The sequence below is a fragment of the Oncorhynchus nerka genome, linkage group LG18 (assembly GCF_034236695.1).
Source record: "Oncorhynchus nerka isolate Pitt River linkage group LG18, Oner_Uvic_2.0, whole genome shotgun sequence".
In the NCBI taxonomy this organism is placed as follows: Eukaryota; Metazoa; Chordata; class Actinopteri; order Salmoniformes; family Salmonidae; genus Oncorhynchus; species Oncorhynchus nerka.
The window spans coordinates 10146867-10165182 of NC_088413.1; the positions used below are offsets into that span (position 1 = coordinate 10146867).

At 49.5% G+C, this 18316-nt stretch overlaps 1 pseudogene; it reads left to right on the forward strand.

The window, feature by feature from the left end:
- Window positions 1–17378: 17378 nt before the first annotated feature.
- LOC115121491 (intelectin-like) overlaps window positions 17379–18316 on the forward strand; it is a 20393-nt pseudogene continuing 19455 nt past the window's right edge.

An 18316-nucleotide genomic window follows, 5' to 3' on the forward strand; every position in this document is an offset into this window, starting at 1 on the left:
AGGATGTGTCTGTAGGTAACGGGTTGGGTCTAGTTTCCAGTCTCTCAGACCTGGTAGACCTGGAGACAGGATGTGTCTGTAGGTAATGGGTTGGGTCTAGTTTCCAGTCTCTCAGACCTGGTAGACCTGTAGTTTCCAGTCTCTCAGACCTGTGTCTGTAGGTAATGGGTTAGTTTCCAGTCTAGTGCCAGTCTCTCAGACCTGGTAGACAGGATGTGTCTGTAGGTAATGGGTTGGGTCTAGTTTCCAGTCTCTCAGACCTGGTAGACAGGATGTGTCTGTAGGTAATGGGTTGGGTCTAGTTTCCAGTCTCTCAGACCTGGTAGACAGGATGTGTCTGTAGACAGGGTGGGTCTAGTTTCCTGTCTCTCAGACCTGGTAGACAGGATGTGTCTGTTGGGTTGGGTCTAGTTTCCTGTCTCTCAGACCTGGTAGACAGGAGACAGGATGTGTCTGTAGGTAACGGGTTGGGTCTAGTTTCCAGTCTCTCAGACCTGGTAGACAGGATGTGTCTGTAGGTAACGGGTTGGGTCTAGTTTCCAGTCTCTCAGACCTGGTAGACCTGGTAGACAGGATGTGTCTGTAGGTAACGGGTTGGGTCTAGTTTCCAGTCTCTCAGACCTGGTAGACAGGAGACAGGATGTGTCTGTAGGTAACGGGTTGGGTCTAGTTTCCTGTCTCTCAGACCTGGTAGACAGGATGTGTCTGTAGAATGATGTGTCTGTAGGTAGATGGGTTGTCTGTAGGTAGTTTGGGTCTCTCAGGATGTGTCTGTAGGTAATGGGTTGGGTCTAGTTTCCAGTCTCTCAGACCTGGTAGACAGGATGTGTCTGTAGGTAATGGGTTGGGTCTAGTTTCCAGTCTCTCAGACCTGGTAGACCTGTGTCTGTAGGTACAGGGTTGTGTCTGTCTCTCAGACCTGTAACAGGATTGGGTCTAGTTTCCAGTCTCTCAGACCTGGTAGACCTGTAGGTAATGGGTTGGGTCTAGACAGGACCTGGTATGTGTCTGTAGGTAACGGGTTGGGTCTAGTTTCCTGTCTCTCAGACCTGGTAGACAGGAGACATAGGATGTGTCTGGTTGGGTCTAGTTTCCTGTCTCTCAGACCTAGTTTCCAGTCTCTCAGACCTGGTAGACAGGATGTGTCTGTAGGTAACGGGTTGGGTCTAGTTTCCAGTCTCTCAGACCTGGTAGACCTGGTAGACAGGATGTGTCTGTAGGTAATGGGTTGGGTCTAGTTTCCTGTCTCTCAGACCTGGTAGACAGGATGTGTCTGTAGGTAATGGGTTGGGTCTAGTTTCCAGTCTCTCAGACCTGGTAGACAGGATGGTTGGGTCTAGTTTCCAGTCTCTCAGACCTGGTAGACAGGATGTGTCTGTAGGTAACGGGTTGGGTCTAGTTTCCAGTCTCTCAGACCTGGTAGACCTGGTAGACAGGATGTGTCTGTAGGTAATGGGTTGGGTCTAGTTTCCAGTCTCTCAGACCTGGTAGACCTGGTAGACAGGATGTGTCTGTAGGTAATGGGTTGGGTCTAGTTTCCAGTCTCTCAGACCTGGTAGACAGGATGTGTCTGTAGGTAACGGGTTGGGTCTAGTTTCCAGTCTCTCAGACCTGGTAGACCTGGTAGACAGGATGTGTCTGTAGGTAACGGGTTGGGTCTAGTTTCCAGTCTCTCAGACCTGGTAGACCTGGTAGACAGGATGTGTCTGTAGGTAATGGGTTGGGTCTAGTTTCCAGTCTCTCAGACCTGGTAGACCTGGTAGACAGGATGTGTCTGTAGGTAACGGGTTGGGTCTAGTTTCCAGTCTCTCAGACCTGGTAGACCTGGTAGACAGGATGTGTCTGTAGGTAACGGGTTGGGTCTAGTTTCCAGTCTCTCAGACCTGGTAGACCTGGTAGACAGGATGTGTCTGTAGGTAACGGGTTGGGTCTAGTTTCCTGTCTCTCAGACCTGGTAGACCTGGTAGACAGGATGTGTCTGTAGGTAATGGGTTGGGTCTAGTTTCCAGTCTCTCAGACCTGGTAGACAGGATGTGTCTGTAGGTAATGGGTTGGGTCTAGTTTCCAGTCTCTCAGACCTGGTAGACAGACAGGATGTGTCTGTAGGTAATGGGTTGGGTCTAGTTTCCAGTCTCTCAGACCTGGTAGACCTGGTAGACAGGATGTGTCTGTAGGTAATGGGTTGGGTCTAGTTTCCTGTCTCTCAGACCTGGTAGACCTGGAGACAGGATGTGTCTGTAGGTAATGGGTTGGGTCTAGTTTCCAGTCTCTCAGACCTGACCTGTAGGTAATGGGTTGGGTCTAGTTTCCTGTCTCTCAGACCTGGTAGACAGGATGTGTCTGTAGGTAATGGGTTGGGTCTAGTTTCCAGTCTCTCAGACCTGTGTCTGTAGGTAGACTCTCAGACCTGGTAGACAGGATGTGTCTGTAGGTAACGGGTTGGGTCTAGTTTCCAGTCTCTCAGACCTGGTAGACCTGGTAGACAGGATGTGTCTGTAGGTAATGGGTTGGGTCTAGTTTCCAGTCTCTCAGACCTGGTAGACCTGGTAGACAGGATGTGTCTGTAGGTAATGGGTTGGGTCTAGTTTCCAGTCTCTCAGACCTGGTAGACCTGGTAGACAGGATGTGTCTGTAGGTAATGGGTTGGGTCTAGTTTCCAGTCTCTCAGACCTGGTAGACCTGGTAGACAGGATGTGTCTGTAGGTAACGGGTTGGGTCTAGTTTCCAGTCTCTCAGACCTGGTAGACCTGGTAGACAGGATGTGTCTGTAGGTAATGGGTTGGGTCTAGTTTCCAGTCTCTCAGACCTGGTAGACCTGGTAGACAGGATGTGTCTGTAGGTAATGGGTTGGGTCTAGTTTCCTGTCTCTCAGACCTGGTAGACCTGGTAGACAGGATGTGTCTGTAGGTAACGGGTTGGGTCTAGTTTCCAGTCTCTCAGACCTGGTAGACCTGGTAGACAGGATGTGTCTGTAGGTAACGGGTTGGGTCTAGTTTCCAGTCTCTCAGACCTGGTAGACCTGGTAGACAGGATGTGTCTGTAGGTAACGGGTTGGGTCTAGTTTCCAGTCTCTCAGACCTGGTAGACCTGGTAGACAGGATGTGTCTGTAGGTAACGGGTTGGGTCTAGTTTCCTGTCTCTCAGACCTGGTAGACCTGGTAGACAGGATGTGTCTGTAGGTAACGGGTTGGGTCTAGTTTCCAGTCTCTCAGACCTGGTAGACCTGGTAGACAGGATGTGTCTGTAGGTAACGGGTTGGGTCTAGTTTCCAGTCTCTCAGACCTGGTAGACCTGGTAGACAGGATGTGTCTGTAGGTAATGGGTTGGGTCTAGTTTCCAGTCTCTCAGACCTGGTAGACCTGGTAGACAGGATGTGTCTGTAGGTAATGGGTTGGGTCTAGTTTCCTGTCTCTCAGACCTGGTAGACCTGGTAGACAGGATGTGTCTGTAGGTAACGGGTTGGGTCTAGTTTCCAGTCTCTCAGACCTGGTAGACCTGGTAGACAGGATGTGTCTGTAGGTAATGGGTTGGGTCTAGTTTCCTGACCTCTCAGGATCTGTAGGTACCTGTTTCCAGTCTCTCAGACCTGGTAGACAGGATGTGTCTGTAGGTAACGGGTTGGGTCTAGTTTCCAGTCTCTCAGACCTGGTAGACCTGGTAGACAGGATGTGTCTGTAGGTAATGGGTTGGGTCTAGTTTCCAGTCTCTCAGACCTGGTAGACAGGATGTGTCTGTAGGTAATGGGTTGGGTCTAGTTTCCTGTCTCTCAGACCTGGTAGACCTGGTAGACAGGATGTGTCTGTAGGTAATGGGTTGGGTCTAGTTTCCTGTCTCTCAGACCTGGTAGACCTGGTAGACAGGATGTGTCTGTAGGTAATGGGTTGGGTCTAGTTTCCTGTCTCTCAGACCTGGTAGACCTGGTAGACAGGATGTGTCTGTAGGTAACAGGTTGGGTTGGGTCTAGTTTCCTGTCTCTCAGACCTGGTAGACCTGGTAGACAGGATGTGTCTGTAGGTAACGGGTTGGGTCTAGTTTCCAGTCTCTCAGACCTGGTAGACCTGGTAGACAGGATGTGTCTGTAGGTAATGGGTTGGGTCTAGTTTCCTGTCTCTCAGACCTGGTAGACAGGATGTGTCTGTAGGTAATGGGTTGGGTCTAGTTTCCTGTCTCTCAGACCTGGTAGACAGGATGTGTCTAGGTAATGGGTTGGGTCTGTTTCCAGTCTCTCAGACCTGGTAGACAGGATGTGTCTGTAGGTAACGGGTTGGGTCTAGTTTCCAGTCTCTCAGACCTGGTAGACCTGGTAGACAGGATGTGTCTGTAGGTAATGGGTTGGGTCTAGTTTCCAGTCTCTCAGACCTGGTAGACCTGGTAGACAGGATGTGTCTGTAGGTAACGGGTTGGGTCTAGTTTCCAGTCTCTCAGACCTGGTAGACCTGGTAGACAGGATGTGTCTGTAGGTAATGGGTTGGGTCTAGTTTCCTGTCTCTCAGACCTGGTAGACCTGGTAGACAGGATGTGTCTGTAGGTAACGGGTTGGGTCTAGTTTCCAGTCTCTCAGACCTGGTAGACCTGGTAGACAGGATGTGTCTGTAGGTAATGGGTTGGGTCTAGTTTCCTGTCTCTCAGACCTGGTAGACCTGGTAGACAGGATGTGTCTGTAGGTAATGGGTTGGGTCTAGTTTCCTGTCTCTCAGACCTGGTAGACCTGGAGACAGGATGTGTCTGTAGGTAATGGGTTGGGTCTAGTTTCCAGTCTCTCAGACCTGGTAGACAGGATGTGTCTGTAGGTAACGGGTTGGGTCTAGTTTCCAGTCTGACCTGGTAGACCTGGTAGACAGGATGTGTCTGTAGGTAACGGGTTGGGTCTAGTTTCCAGTCTATCAGACCTGGTAGACCTGGTAGACAGGATGTGTCTGTAGGTAATGGGTTGGGTCTAGTTTCCAGTCTCTCAGACCTGGTAGACCTGGTAGACAGGATGTGTCTGTAGGTAATGGGTTGGGTCTAGTTTCCAGTCTCTCAGACCTGGTAGACCTGGTAGACAGGATGTGTCTGTAGGTAACGGGTTGGGTCTAGTTTCCAGTCTCTCAGACCTGGTAGACCTGGTAGACAGGATGTGTCTGTAGGTAATGGGTTGGGTCTAGTTTCCAGTCTCTCAGACCTGGTAGACAGGAGACAGGATGTGTCTGTAGGTAACGGGTTGGGTCTAGTTTCCAGTCTCTCAGACCTCCTGGACCTGTAGGTAATGGGTTGGGTCTAGTTTCCAGTCTCTCAGACCTGGTAGACAGGATGTGTCTGTAGGTAACGGGTTGGGTCTAGTTTCCAGTCTCTCAGACCTGGTAGACCTGGTAGACAGACCTGTTTCCAGTCTCTCAGACCTGGTAGACAGGATGTGTCTGTAGGTAACGGGTTGGGTCTAGTTTCCTGTCTCTCAGACCTGGTAGACCTGGTAGACAGGATGTGTCTGTAGGTAATGGGTTGGGTCTAGTTTCCAGTCTCTCAGACCTGGTAGACAGGATGTGTCTGTAGGTAATGGGTTGGGTCTAGTTTCCTGTCTCTCAGACCTGGTAGACCTGGTAGACAGGATGTGTCTGTAGGTAACGGGTTGGGTCTAGTTTCCAGTCTCTCAGACCTGGTAGACCTGTAGGTAGACCAGGATGGTGACAGGATCTGTCTGTAGGTAATGGGTTGGGTCTAGTTTCCTGTCTCTCAGACCTGGTAGACAGGATGTGTCTGTAGGTAGACAGGATGTGTCTGTAGGTAACGGGTTGGGTCTAGTTTCCAGTCTCTCAGACCTGGTAGACCTGGTAGACAGGATGTGTCTGTAGGTAACGGGTTGGGTCTAGTTTCCAGTCTCTCAGACCTGGTAGACCTGGAGACAGGATGTGTCTGTAGGTAATGGGTTGGGTCTAGTTTCCAGTCTCTCAGACCTGGTAGACCTGGTAGACAGGGTATGTGTCTGTAGGTAATGGGTTGGGTCTAGTTTCCAGTCTCTCAGACCTGGTAGACCTGGGTAGGACCTGTGTCTGTAGGTAACGGGTTGGGTCTAGTTTCCAGTCTCTCAGACCTGGTAGACCTGGTAGACAGGATGTGTCTGTAGGTAATGGGTTGGGTCTAGTTTCCTGTCTCTCAGACCTGGTAGACCTGGTAGACAGGATGTGTCTGTAGGTAACGGGTTGGGTCTAGTTTCCAGTCTCTCAGACCTGGTAGACCTGGTAGACAGGATGTGTCTGTAGGTAATGGGTTGGGTCTAGTTTCCTGTCTCTCAGACCTGGTAGACCTGGTAGACAGGATGTGTCTGTAGGTAACGGGTTGGGTCTAGTTTCCAGTCTCTCAGACCTGGTAGACCTGGTAGACAGGATGTGTCTGTAGGTAATGGGTTGGGTCTAGTTTCCTGTCTCTCAGACCTGGTAGACCTGGTAGACAGGATGTGTCTGTAGGTAACGGGTTGGGTCTAGTTTCCAGTCTCTCAGACCTGGTAGACCTGGTAGACAGGATGTGTCTGTAGGTAACGGGTTGGGTCTAGTTTCCAGTCTCTCAGACCTGGTAGACCTGGTAGACAGGATGTGTCTGTAGGTAATGGGTTGGGTCTAGTTTCCTGTCTCTCAGACCTGGTAGACCTGGTAGACAGGATGTGTCTGTAGGTTGGGTCTAAGTCTCTCAGGGTTGGTCTGTAGGTAGTTTCCTGTCTCTCAGACCTGGTAGACCTGGTAGACAGGATGTGTCTGTAGGTAACGGGTTGGGTCTAGTTTCCAGTCTCTCAGACCTGGTAGACCTGTTAATGGGTCTAGTTTCCAGTTCTCAGACCTGGTAGACAGGATGTGTCTGTAGGTAGGGTTGGGTCTAGTTTCCAGTCTCTCAGACCTGGTAGACAGGAGACAGGATGTGCCTGTAGGTAATGGGTTGGGTCTAGTTTCTTGTCTCTCAGACCTGGTAGACCTGGTAGACAGGATGTGTCTGTAGGTAATGGGTTGGGTCTAGTTTCCAGTCTCTCAGACCTGGTAGACCTGGTAGACAGGATGTGTCTGTAGGTAACGGGTTGGGTCTAGTTTCCAGTCTCTCAGACCTGGTAGACCTGGAGACAGGATGTCTGTAGGTAATGGGTTGGGTCTAGTTTCCTGTCTCTCAGACCTGGTAGACAGGATGTGTCTGTAGGTAATGGGTTGGGTCTAGTTTCCTGTCTCTCAGACCTGGTAGACAGGATGGTCTGTAGACCAGTCTCTGACCTGGTAGACAGGATGTGTCTGTAGGTAACGGGTTGGGTCTAGTTTCCAGTCTCTCAGACCTGGTAGACCTGGTAGACAGGATGTGTCTGTAGGTAATGGGTTGGGTCTAGTTTCCTGTCTCTCAGACCTGGTAGACAGGATGTGTCTAGACCTGGTAGACAGGATGTGTCTGTAGGTAATGGGTTGGGTCTAGTTTCCAGTCTCTCAGACCTGGTAGACCTGGTAGACAGGATGTGTCTGTAGGTAATGGGTTGGGTCTAGTTTCCTGTCTCTCAGACCTGGTAGACCTGGTAGACAGGATGTGTCTGTAGGTAATGGGTTGGGTCTAGTTTCCAGTCTCTCAGACCTGGTAGACCTGGTAGACAGGATGTGTCTGTAGGTAATGGGTTGGGTCTAGTTTCCAGTCTCTCAGACCTGGTAGACCTGGTAGACAGGATGTGTCTGTAGGTAACGGGTTGGGTCTAGTTTCCAGTCTCTCAGACCTGGTAGACCAGGTAGACAGGATGTGTCTGTAGGTAATGGGTTGGGTCTAGTTTCCTGTCTCTCAGACCTGGTAGACCTGGTAGACAGGATGTGTCTGTAGGTAATGGGTTGGGTCTAGTTTCCTGTCTCTCAGACCTGGTAGACCTGGTAGACAGGATGTGTCTGTAGGTAATGGGTTGGGTCTAGTTTCCAGTCTCTCAGACCTGGTAGACAGGGTTCTGTAGGTAACGGGTTGGGTCTAGTTTCCAGTCTCTCAGACCTGGTAGACCTGGAGACAGGATGTGTCTGTAGGTAATTGGGTTAGTTTCCTGTCTCTCAGACCTAGTTTCCTTGTCTCTCAGACCTGGTAGACCTGGTAGACAGGATGTGTCTGTAGGTAATGGGTTGGGTCTAGTTTCCAGTCTCTCAGACCTGGTAGACAGGAGACAGGATGTGTCTGCTTAGATCTGTAGACCTTGGGATCTAGTTTCCTGTCTCTCAGGGTAGACAGGATGTGTCTGTAGGTAATGGGTTGGGTCTAGTTTCCAGTCTCTCAGACCTGGTAGACCTGGTAGACAGGATGTGTCTGTAGGTAATGGGTTGGGTCTAGTTTCCAGTCTCTCAGACCTGGTAGACCTGGTAGACAGGATGTGTCTGTAGGTAATGGGTTGGGTCTAGTTTCCAGTCTCTCAGACCTGGTAGACAGGATGTGTCTGTAGGTAATGGGTTGGGTCTAGTTTCCAGTCTCTCAGACCTGGTAGACCTGGTAGACAGGATGTGTCTGTAGGTAATGGGTTGGGTCTAGTTTCCAGTCTCTCAGACCTGGTAGACCTGGTAGACAGGAGTGTCTGTAGGTAACGGGTTGGGTCTAGTTTCCTGTCTCTCAGACCTGGTAGACCTGGTAGACAGGATGTGTCTGTAGGTAATGGGTTGGGTCTAGTTTCCTGTCTCTCAGACCTGGTAGACCTGGTAGACAGGATGTGTCTGTAGGTAACGGGTTGGGTCTAGTTTCCAGTCTCTCAGACCTGGTAGACCTGGTAGACAGGATGTGTCTGTAGGTAATGGGTTGGGTCTAGTTTCCTGTCTCTCAGACCTGGTAGACCTGGTAGACAGGATGTGTCTGTAGGTAACGGGTTGGGTCTAGTTTCCTGTCTCTCAGACCTGGTAGACCTGGTAGACCTGGACCTAGACAGGATGTGTCTGTAGGTAACGGGTTGGGTCTAGTTTCCAGTCTCTCAGACCTGGTAGACCTAGACAGGATGTGTCTGTAGGTAATGGGTTGGGTCTAGTTTCCTGTCTCTCAGACCTGGTAGACCTGGTAGACAGGATGTGTCTGTAGGTAATGGGTTGGGTCTAGTTTCCAGTCTCTCAGACCTGGTAGACCTGGTAGACAGGATGTGTCTGTAGGTAACCTGGGTTGGGTCTGTAGGTAATGGGTTGGGTCTAGTTTCCAGTCTCTCAGACCTGGTAGACCTGGTAGACAGGATGTGTCTGTAGGTAATGGGTTGGGTCTAGTTTCCTGTCTCTCAGACCTGGTAGACCTGGTAGACAGGATGTGTCTGTAGGTAATGGGTTGGGTCTAGTTTCCAGTCTCTCAGACCTGGTAGACCTGGTAGACAGGATGTGTCTGTAGGTAATGGGTTGGGTCTAGTTTCCTGTCTCTCAGACCTGGTAGACCTGGTAGACAGGATGTGTCTGTAGGTAACGGGTTGGGTCTAGTTTCCAGTCTCTCAGACCTGGTAGACCTGGTAGACAGGATGTGTCTGTAGGTAATGGGTTGGGTCTAGTTTCCAGTCTCTCAGACCTGGTAGACCTGGAGACAGGATGTGTCTGTAGGTAATGGGTTGGGTCTAGTTTCCAGTCTCTCAGACCTGGTAGACCTGGTAGACAGGATGTGTCTGTAGGTAACGGGTTGGGTCTAGTTTCCAGTCTCTCAGACCTGGTAGACCTGGTAGACAGGATGTGTCTGTAGGTAATGGGTTGGGTCTAGTTTCCAGTCTCTCAGACCTGGTAGACCTGGTAGACAGGATGTGTCTGTAGGTAATGGGTTGGGTCTAGTTTCCTGTCTCTCAGACCTGGTAGACCTGGTAGACAGGATGTGTCTGTAGGTAACGGGTTGGGTCTAGTTTCCAGTCTCTCAGACCTGGTAGACCTGGTAGACAGGATGTGTCTGTAGGTAATGGGTTGGGTCTAGTTTCCAGTCTCTCAGACCTGGTAGACCTGGTAGACAGGATGTGTCTGTAGGTAACGGGTTGGGTCTAGTTTCCAGTCTCTCAGACCTGGTAGACCTGGTAGACAGGATGTGTCTGTAGGTAACGGGTTGGGTCTAGTTTCCAGTCTCTCAGACCTGGTAGACCTGGTAGACAGGATGTGTCTGTAGGTAACGGGTTGGGTCTAGTTTCCAGTCTCTCAGACCTGGTAGACCTGGTAGACAGGATGTGTCTGTAGGTAATGGGTTGGGTCTGTTTCCTGTCTCTCAGACCTGGTAGACCTGGTAGGGTGTGTCTGTAGGTAACGGGTTGGGTCTAGTTTCCAGTCTCTCAGACCTGGTAGACCTGGTAGACAGGATGTGTCTGTAGGTAATGGGTTGGGTCTAGTTTCCAGTCTCTCAGACCTGGTAGACAGGAGACAGGATGTGTCTGTAGGTAATGGGTTGGGTCTAGTTTCCTGTCTCTCAGACCTGGTAGACCTGGTAGACAGGATGTGTCTGTAGGTAACGGGTTGGGTCTAGTTTCCAGTCTCTCAGACCTGGTAGACCTGGTAGACAGGATGTGTCTGTAGGTAATGGGTTGGGTCTAGTTTCCAGTCTCTCAGACCTGGTAGACCTGGTAGACAGGATGTGTCTGTAGGTAATGGGTTGGGTCTAGTTTCCTGTCTCTCAGACCTGGTAGACCTGGTAGACAGGATGTGTCTGTAGGTAACGGGTTGGGTCTAGTTTCCAGTCTCTCAGACCTGGTAGACCTGGTAGACAGGATGTGTCTGTAGGTAATGGGTTGGGTCTAGTTTCCTGTCTCTCAGACCTGGTAGACCTGGTAGACAGGATGTGTCTGTAGGTAATGGGTTGGGTCTAGTTTCCAGTCTCTCAGACCTGGTACCTGAGACAGGATGTGTCTGTAGGTAACGGGTTGGGTCTAGTTTCCAGTCTCTCAGACCTGGTAGACCTGGTAGACAGGATGTGTCTGTAGGTAATGGGTTGGGTCTAGTTTCCAGTCTCTCAGACCTGGTAGACCTGGAGACAGGATGTGTCTGTAGGTAACGGGTTGGGTCTAGTTTCCAGTCTCTCAGACCTGGTAGACCTGGTAGACAGGATGTGTCTGTAGGTAACGGGTTGGGTCTAGTTTCCAGTCTCTCAGACCTGGTAGACCTGGTAGACAGGATGTGTCTGTAGGTAACGGGTTGGGTCTAGTTTCCAGTCTCTCAGACCTGGTAGACCTGGTAGACAGGATGTGTCTGTAGGTAACGGGTTGGGTCTAGTTTCCAGTCTCTCAGACCTGGTAGACCTGGTAGACAGGATGTGTCTGTAGGTAATGGGTTGGGTCTAGTTTCCAGTCTCTCAGACCTGGTAGACCTGGGAGACAGGATGTGTCTGTAGGTAATGGGTTGGGTCTAGTTTCCAGTCTCTCAGACCTGGTAGACCTGGAGACAGGATGTGTCTGTAGGTAATGGGTTGGGTCTAGTTTCCTGTCTCTCAGACCTGGTAGACCTGGTAGACAGGATGTGTCTGTAGGTAATGGGTTGGGTCTAGTTTCCAGTCTCTCAGACCTGGTAGACAGGAGACAGGATAGACCTGGTAGACAGGATGTGTCTGTAGGTAATGGGTTGGGTCTAGTTTCCTGTCTCTCAGACCTGGTAGACCTGGTAGACAGGATGTGTCTGTAGGTAATGGGTTGGGTCTAGTTTCCAGTCTCTCAGACCTGGTAGACCTGGTAGACAGGATGTGTCTGTAGGTAACGGGTTGGGTCTAGTTTCCAGTCTCTCAGACCTGGTAGACCTGGTAGACAGGATGTGTCTGTAGGTAACGGGTTGGGTCTAGTTTCCAGTCTCTCAGACCTGGTAGACCTGGTAGACAGGATGTGTCTGTAGGTAACGGGTTGGGTCTAGTTTCCAGTCTCTCAGACCTGGTAGACCTGGTAGACAGGATGTGTCTGTAGGTAATGGGTTGGGTCTAGTTTCCAGTCTCTCAGACCTGGTAGACCTGGTAGACAGGATGTGTCTGTAGGTAACGGGTTGGGTCTAGTTTCCAGTCTCTCAGACCTGGTAGACCTGGTAGACAGGATGTGTCTGTAGGTAATGGGTTGGGTCTAGTTTCCTGTCTCTCAGACCTGGTAGACCTGGTAGACAGGATGTGTCTGTAGGTAATGGGTTGGGTCTAGTTTCCAGTCTCTCAGACCTGGTAGACCTGGTAGACAGGATGTGTCTGTAGGTAATGGGTTGGGTCTAGTTTCCTGTCTCTCAGACCTGGTAGACCTGGATGTGTCTGTAGGTAATGGGTTGGGTCTAGTTTCCAGTCTCTCAGACCTGGTAGACCTGTAGACAGGATGTGTCTGTAGGTAATGGGTTGGGTCTAGTTTCCAGTCTCTCAGACCTGGTCTCTCTGACTTGGAGCAGACCTGGTAGACAGGATGTGTCTGTAGGTAACGGGTTGGGTCTAGTTTCCAGTCTCTCAGACCTGGTAGACCTGGTAGACAGGATGTGTCTGTAGGTAATGGGTTGGGTCTAGTTTCCTGTCTCTCAGACCTGGTAGACCTGGTAGACAGGATGTGTCTGTAGGTAATGGGTTGGGTCTAGTTTCCAGTCTCTCAGACCTGGTAGACCTGGTAATGACCTCTCTCAGACCTGGTAGACCTGTAGACAGGATGTGTCTGTAGGTAATGGGTTGGGTCTAGTTTCCAGTCTCTCAGACCTGGTAGACAGGAGACAGGATGTGTCTGTAGGTAATGGGTTGGGTCTAGTTTCCAGTCTCTCAGACCTGGTAGACCTGGTAGACAGGATGTGTCTGTAGGTAGCGGGTTGGGTCTAGTTTCTGTCTCTCAGACCTGGTAGACCTGGTAGACAGGATGTGTCTGTAGGTAATGGGTTGGGTCTAGTTTCCAGTCTCTCAGACCTGGTAGACAGGATGTGTCTGTAGGTAACGGGTTGGGTCTAGTTTCCAGTCTCTCAGACCAGTCTGTGTCTGTAGACCTGGTTGGGTCAGACCTGGTAGACAGGATGTGTCTGTAGGTAATGGGTTGGGTCTCTCTCTCAGACCTGGTAGACCTGGTAGACAGGATGTGTCTGTAGGTAATGGGTTGGTCTAGTTTCCAGTCTCTCAGACCTGGTAGACCTGGTAGACAGGATGTGTCTGTAGGTAATGGGTTGGGTCTAGTTTCCAGTCTCAGACCTCAGACCTGGTAGACAGGATGTGTCTGTAGGTAACAGGTTGGGTCTAGTTTCCAGTCTCTCAGACCTGGTAGACCTGGTAGACAGGATGTGTCTGTAGGTAATGGGTTGGGTCTAGTTTCCAGTCTCTCAGACCTGGTAGACCTGGTAGACAGGATGTGTCTGTAGGTAATGGGTTGGGTCTAGTTTCCAGTCTCTCAGACCTGGTAGACCTGGTAGACAGGATGTGTCTGTAGGTAACGGGTTGGGTCTAGTTTCCAGTCTCTCAGACCTGGTAGACCTGGTAGACAGGATGTGTCTGTAGGTAATGGGTTGGGTCTAGTTTCCAGTCTCTCAGACCTGGTAGACAGGATGTGTCTGTAGGTAATGGGTTGGGTCTAGTTTCCTGTCTCTCAGACCTGGTAGACCTGGTAGACAGGATGTGTCTGTAGGTAACGGGTTGGGTCTAGTTTCCAGTCTCTCAGACCTGGTAGACCTGGTAGACAGGATGTGTCTGTAGGTAATGGGTTGGGTCTAGTTTCCAGTCTCTCAGACCTGGTAGACAGGAGACAGGATGTGTCTGTAGGTAATGGGTTGGGTCTGTTTCCAGTCTCTCAGACCTGGTAGACAGGATGTTCTGTAGGTAGCTTGGTCTTCCAGTCTCTCAGACCTGGTAGACCTGGTAGACAGGATGTGTCTGTAGGTAATGGGTTTCCAATCTCTCAGTCTGTGTCTGTGTTTCCAGTCTCAGACCTGGTAGACAGGATGTGTCTGTAGGTAATGGGTTGGGTCTAGTTTCCTGTCTCTCAGACCTGGTAGACCTGGTAGACAGGATGTGTCTGTAGGTAATGGGTTGGGTCTAGTTTCCAGTCTCTCAGACCTGGTAGACAGGATGTGTCTGTAGGTAACGGGTTGGGTCTAGTTTCCAGTCTCTCAGACCTGGTAGACCTGGTAGACAGGATGTGTCTGTAGGTAACAGGTTGGGTCTAGTTTCCAGTCTCTCAGACCTGGTAGACCTGATGTGTCTGTAGGTAATGGGTTGGGTCTAGTTCCAGTCTCTCAGACCTGGTAGACCTGGTCTCTCTAGACCAAGGTGGGTCTAGACAGTCTCTCAGACCTGGTAGACAGGATGTGTCTGTAGGTAACGGGTTGGGTCTAGTTTCCAGTCTCTCAGACCTGGTAGACCTGGTAGACAGGATGTGTCTGTAGGTAACGGGTTGGGTCTAGTTTCCAGTCTCTCAGACCTGGTAGACCTGGGAGACAGGATGTGTCTGTAGGTAATGGGTTGGGTCTAGTTTCCAGTCTCTCAGACCTGGTAGACCTGGTAGGGATGTGTCTGTAGGTAACGGGTTGGGTCTAGTTTCCAGTCTCTCAGACCTGGTAGACCTGGTAGACAGGATGTGTCTGTAGGTAATGGGTTGGGTCTAGTTTCCAGTCTCTCAGACCTGGTAGACCTGGTAGACCTGTAGGTAACGGGTTGGGTCTAGGTTCCAGGACCTGGTGACAGGATGTGTCTGTAGGTAATGGGTTGGGTCTAGTTTCCAGTCTCTCAGACCTGGTAGACCTGGTAGACAGGATGTGTCTGTAGGTAATGGGTTGGGTCTAGTTTCCAGTCTCTCAGACCTGGTAGACCTGGTAGACAGGATGTGTCTGTAGGTAATGGGTTGGGTCTAGTTTCCAGTCTCTCAGACCTGGTAGACCTGGAGACAGGATGTGTCTGTAGGTAATGGGTTGGGTAGTTTCCTGTCTCTCAGACCTGGTAGACCTGGTAGACAGGATGTGTCTGTAGGTAATGGGTTGGGTCTAGTTTCCAGTCTCTCAGACCTGGTAGACCTGTAGGTAGACAGGACCTGGTGACAGGATCTGTAGGTAACGGGTTGGGTCTAGTTTCCAGTCTCTCAGACCTGGTAGACCTGGTAGACAGGATGTGTCTGTAGGTAATGGGTTGGGTCTAGTTTCTGTTCTCAGGGTAGACAGGATGTGTCTGCCGTAGTTTGGGTCTAGTTTCCTGTCTCTCAGACCTGGTAGACCTGGTAGACAGGATGTGTCTGTAGGTAGCAGGTTGGGTCTAGTTTCCAGTCTCTCAGACTGGTAGACAGGATGTGTCTGTAGGTAACGGGTTGGGTCTAGTTTCCAGTCTCTCAGACCTGGTAGACCTGGTAGACAGGATGTGTCTGTAGGTAACGGGTTGGGTCTAGTTTCCAGTCTCTCAGACCTGGTAGACAGGAGACAGGATGTGTCTGTAGGTAATGGGTTGGGTCTAGTCTCCAGTCTCTCAGACCTGGTAGACAGGAGACAGGATGTGTCTGTAGGTAACGGGTTGGGTCTAGTTTCCAGTCTCTCAGACCTGGTAGACCTGGTAGACAGGATGTGTCTGTAGGTAATGGGTTGGGTCTAGTTTCCAGTCTCTCAGACCTGACCTGTAGACAGGAGACAGGATGTGTCTGTAGGTAATGGGTTGGGTCTAGTTTCCAGTCTCTCAGACCTGGTAGACAGGATGTGTCTGTAGGTAATGGGTTGGGTCTAGTTTCCAGTCTCTCAGACCTGGTAGACAGGATGTGTCTGTAGGTAATGGGTTGGGTCTAGTTTCCAGTCTCTCAGACCTGGTAGACCTGGTAGACAGGATGTGTCTGTAGGTAATGGGTTGGGTCTAGTTTCCAGTCTCTCAGACCTGGTAGACCTGGTAGACAGGATGTGTCTGTAGGTAATGGGTTGGGTCTAGTTTCCAGTCTCTCAGACCTGGTAGACCTGGTAGACAGGATGTGTCTGTAGGTAATGGGTTGGGTCTAGTTTCCAGTCTCTCAGACCTGGTAGACCTGGTAGACAGGATGTGTCTGTAGGTAATGGGTTGGGTCTAGTTTCCAGTCTCTCAGACCTGGTAGACCTGGAGACAGGATGTGTCTGTAGGTAATGGGTTGGGTCTAGTTTCCCTGTCTCTCAGACCTGGTAGACCTGGTAGACAGGATGTGTCTGTAGGTAATGGGTTGGGTCTAGTTTCCAGTCTCTCAGACCTGGTAGACAGGATGTGTCTGTAGGTAATGGGTTGGGTCTAGTTTCCAGTCTCTCAGACCTGGTAGACAGGATGTGTCTGTAGGTAACAGGGTTGGGTCTAGTTTCCAGTCTCTCAGACCTGGTAGACCTGTAGGTAGACAGGATGTAGTCTGTAGGTAATGGGTTGGGTCTAGTTTCCTGTCTCTCAGACCTGGTAGACCTGGTAGACAGGATGTGTCTGTAGGTAATGGGTTGGGTCTAGTTTCCAGTCTCTCAGACCTGGTAGACCTGGTAGACAGGATGTGTCTGTAGGTAACGGTTTGGGTCTAGTTTCCAGTCTCTCAGACCTGGTAGACAGGATGTGTCTGTAGGTAACGGGTTGGGTCTAGTTTCCTGTCTCTCAGACCTGGTAGACCTGGTAGACAGGATGTGTCTGTAGGTAATGGGTTGGGTCTAGTTTCCAGTCTCTCAGACCTGGTAGACAGGATGTGTCTGTAGGTAACGGGTTGGGTCTAGTTTCCTGTCTCTCAGACCTGGTAGACCTGGTAGACAGGATGTGTCTGTAGGTAACGGGTTGGGTCTAGTTTCCAGTCTCTCAGACCTGGTAGACAGGATGTGTCTGTAGGTAACGGGTTGGGTCTAGTTTCCAGTCTCTCAGACCTGGTAGACAGGATGTGTCTGTAGGTAATGGGTTGGGTCTAGTTTCCAGTCTCTCAGACCTGGTAGACCTGGTAGACAGGATGTGTCTGTAGGTAATGGGTTGAGTCTAGTTTCCAGTCTCAGACCTGGGTTTGGGTCTAGTTTCAGTCTCTCAGACCTGGTAGACCTGGTAGACAGGATGTGTCTGTAGGTAACGGGTTGGGTCTAGTTTCCAGTCTCTCATACCTGGTAGACAGGATGTGTCTGTAGGTAACGGGTTGGGTCTAGTTTCCAGTCTCTCATACCTGGTAGACAGGATGTGTCTGTAGGTAATGGGTTGGGTCTAGTTTCCTCAACTGTGTAATGGCCTCACACAGATTACAGGCAATGCAGCAATAAAATCAACATGATACTCTTTTATGAGGCCTGTATGGATGATCAACTAGGTTGATTATTTTTTACCCTTGTGGCCCTGAACCCTGCTTCGGGAAGGCTTGTACTTCCCTGTAAAAGAAGCACTAAATCATTATTGGTCAAAACAAGTTTGTTCCTTATAGCTTTGTTTACAGTTTTATGTCTCAGACGCGTGACCGATAAGAACAGGTGAATCTCTCAGAGCATAAATATGGGCAGGGTTAAGGGTTGGCAGCATAAAGACCTCCCGGGACGCCCAGGCCTTTGACAGATCCTTCACTGAGACCTCCTTACAGCAGGTAGTTCAACATTCACTTCTGGTGATACTGTAATATGGGACAACAAGGGATAACGGCAGCTTTAGGTGCGTTTGTTACGTTATTTATTTAATGTCAGCTTTAGTGATTTATAGACGAACGCGTTTGTTACGTTATTTATTTAATGTCAGCTTTTAGGTGCGTTTGTTAGGTGATTTATAGAACGTCAGCTTTCAGGTGCCTTTGTTACGTTATTTATTTAATGTCAGCTTTAGGTGCGTTTGTTAGGTGATTTATAGAACGTCAGCTTTAGGTGCGTTTGTTACGTTATTTATTTAATGTCAGCTTTAGGTGCGTTTGTTACGTGATTTATTTAATGTCAGCTTTAGGTGCGTTTGTTACGTTATTTATTTAATGTCAGCTTTAGGTCCGTTTGTTCGTTATTTATTTAATGTCAGCTTTAGGTGCGTTTGTTACGTTATTTATTTAATGTCAGCTTTAGGTGCGTTTGTTACGTTATTTATTTAATGTCAGCTTTAGGTCCGTTTGTTACGTTATTTATTTAATGTCAGCTTTAGGTGCGTTTGTTACGTTATTTATTTAATGTCAGCTTTAGGTGCGTTTGTTACGTTATTTATTTAATGTCAGCTTTAGGTCCGTTTGTTACGTTATTTATTTAATGTCAGCTTTAGGTGCGTTTGTTACGTTATTTATTTAATGTCAGCTTTAGGTCGTTTGTTACGTTATTTATTTAATGTCAGCTTTAGGTCCGTTTGTTAGGTGATTTATAGAACGTCAGCTTTAGGTGCGTTTGTTAGGTGATTTATAGAACGTCAGCTTTCAGGTGCGTTTGTTAGGTGATTTATAGAACGTCAGCTTTTTGTGCGTTTGTTACGTGATTTATAGAACGTCAGCTTTAGGTGCGTTTGTTACGTGATTTATAGAACGTCAGCTTTAGGTGCGTTTGTT